Source organism: Oncorhynchus nerka, unplaced genomic scaffold (genome assembly GCF_034236695.1).
Source record: "Oncorhynchus nerka isolate Pitt River unplaced genomic scaffold, Oner_Uvic_2.0 unplaced_scaffold_2232, whole genome shotgun sequence".
In the NCBI taxonomy this organism is placed as follows: Eukaryota; Metazoa; Chordata; class Actinopteri; order Salmoniformes; family Salmonidae; genus Oncorhynchus; species Oncorhynchus nerka.
Genome location: NW_027039063.1, coordinates 37501 through 40000, shown reverse-complemented (window position 1 = coordinate 40000; position 2500 = coordinate 37501).

Below are 2500 nucleotides of genomic sequence, written 5' to 3'. Positions count from 1 at the left end.
GGAGTGTCACTACTGTCAAGGTTCAGGGCATTGGAAAAACGAATGTCCACTTCTCAGGTCAAAGGGTGCTTACGCTAAATCTAAGCCTACTGCATTAGCTGCACCTGTTCCACATCAGTTCATTCATAACTCATTTCCTCAGGCCCAGGAGAATGTGAAAGTCCATATTGATCCAGACTATTTACCTTTCATTACAGAAGGTTTTGTGTCTATGTTAGGAAGTAAAGACCTAGTGCCAGTGAAGATCCTGAGAGACACAGGTGCCTCTGAATCATTTGTGTTGGAGTCTGTGTTACCCTTTTCTGCTGAGACTGATTCGGGAATAGTGTTCTAATTAGGGGAATAGGTTTGAACACTCTGTCAGTTCCATTGCATAAACTGATGTTGGATTGTGGGCTGGTGAAGGGTAAAGTTGTTGTGGGTGTGCGTCCTTCGTTGCCTATTGAGGGTATCGATGTTATCCTTGGGAATAACTTGGCTGGTGAGCGTGTATGGCCTGTCGTGTTTCCATCTCTAGTGGTTTCCACTAAGCCGTCATTTGTTGGGATTCCTGATGAGAGTGTACAGAGTTTCCCAGAGGTGTTCTCTGCGTGTGCAGTGACACGTTCTATGAGCCGTGGCGAACTGGTCACTGCGCCGACTAATGATAATAATACAAAGTATGTCACTGTTTTCCCTGTTATCCCGTTATCTGTAACCCGCTCAGATCTAATCAATGCGCAACGGGATGACCCCACGTTGGAAGAGTTGCGTGATGAAATTGTGCCTATAGAACAGTTGGGAGATGTCGCCCATGGCTATTTTCTCCAAGAGGATGTCCTGATGAGAAAGTGGGTGTCTCATGATAGTGTTTTTCTGGGGAGGCAATTAGTCAGGTTGTTGTACCAGTTAAGCTTCGTAAGTTGGTGTTGGAAACTTCTCACAGCGACGTGGCTGGACATATGGGGGTGAGGAAAACCTACAATCGCATATTAAGACATTTCTTTTGGCCTAGATTAAAGAGGGATGTTTCTGATTTTATCAAAACTTGTCACACCTGTCAATTAACTGGTAAGCCTAATCAAGCTATTAAACCAGTACCATTGTTTCCTATTCCTGTACTCAGCCAACCTTTTGAGTATCTGATTATTGACTGTGTGGGTCCTCTGCCTCGTTCTAAAAGGGTAGTAGTTACCTGTTCACTGTGATGTGTCAGACCACTAGGTTTCCTGCTGCCTATCCTCTCCGATCTATCACGACTAAATCGGTGTTAAAAGCTTTGACTCAGTTTCTCTCATTGTTTGGAATCCTAAGGTCATTCAGAGTGATCAAGGATCTAATTTTACCTCTAATCTGTTTGGTCAGGTTCTTCAACAGCTCCATATTAAACACAATTTGTCTAGCGCCTATCACGCGCAAAGTCAAGGAGCACTGGAACGTTTCCATCAAACACTAAAGTCTTTGTTGAGAGCTTATTGTACTGAGATGGATAAGGATTGGGAGGAGGGGTTGCCTTGGTTACTGTTAGCTGCTAGGGAAGTTTCACAGGAGAGCACAGGTTTCAGTCCAAATGACCTTGTGTTTGGACATAGGGTGCGTGGATTTTTATCTGTTCTCCAGGATGACTGGAAGTCTCCCGAGCCTCCTCAGTCCCTGTTATCGTATGTGTGTGATTTCCGGCGACGGCTGTATGCCGCTGGTGAAATGGCTAAAGCGAAGTTATCATCTTCACAGGAGAGGATGAAGGGCATATTTGATCGCCGAACTGAGCCTCGTCACTTTAGTCCAGGTGACCAGGTTCTTGCTCTGCTGCCAATTGTTGGTTCTCCTTTTCAAGACAAGTTTCAAGGTCCATATACAGTGGTGCGCCAGTGCACTGAGCAAAATTATCTAGTTGCCACTCCAGAACGGAGGAAAGCACACCAGCTGTGCCATGTAAATCTGTTAAAACCCAATTATGCACGTTCCTCTGAGACTGAACAGTGGGATTCTACAGAGGACGGTAAACCTGTTCTTTTGGCTGATACCGTTGTTTCCTTGGGTTCTTGTCGTGCTAGATCTGTGCATGAGGAGGAAGATGTTCCTGGTCCTGACGATTGTATATTGCAGGGTAGATTGAAAAATTCAGAAACACTGGATATTTTAGACAGTCTTCTCACTCACCTACCTGTTGATGGGCGGAAAGAGATAGTTGGTCTGATTCAGAGATTTCAGGTTTGTTTTCTGATACACCTACACGTACAAACTTAATAGAACATGATATTGACATTGGAGGTGCTGACCCCATTCGTCAGCGCTTCTATAGAGTTTCTTCAGAGAAACTACGTTGTCTGGATGCTGAGGTCAAGTACATGCTGGAGAGTAAGATAGCAGAGCCTTCTTTCTCCAGTTGGGCTTCTCCCTGTATCTTGGTCAGTAAACCGGATGGAACAAACCGTTTTTGTACGGACTACCGTAAGGTAAACCGTGTCACAAAACCAGATTCATTTCCTCTTCCTCGGATGGAGGACTGTGTCAATTT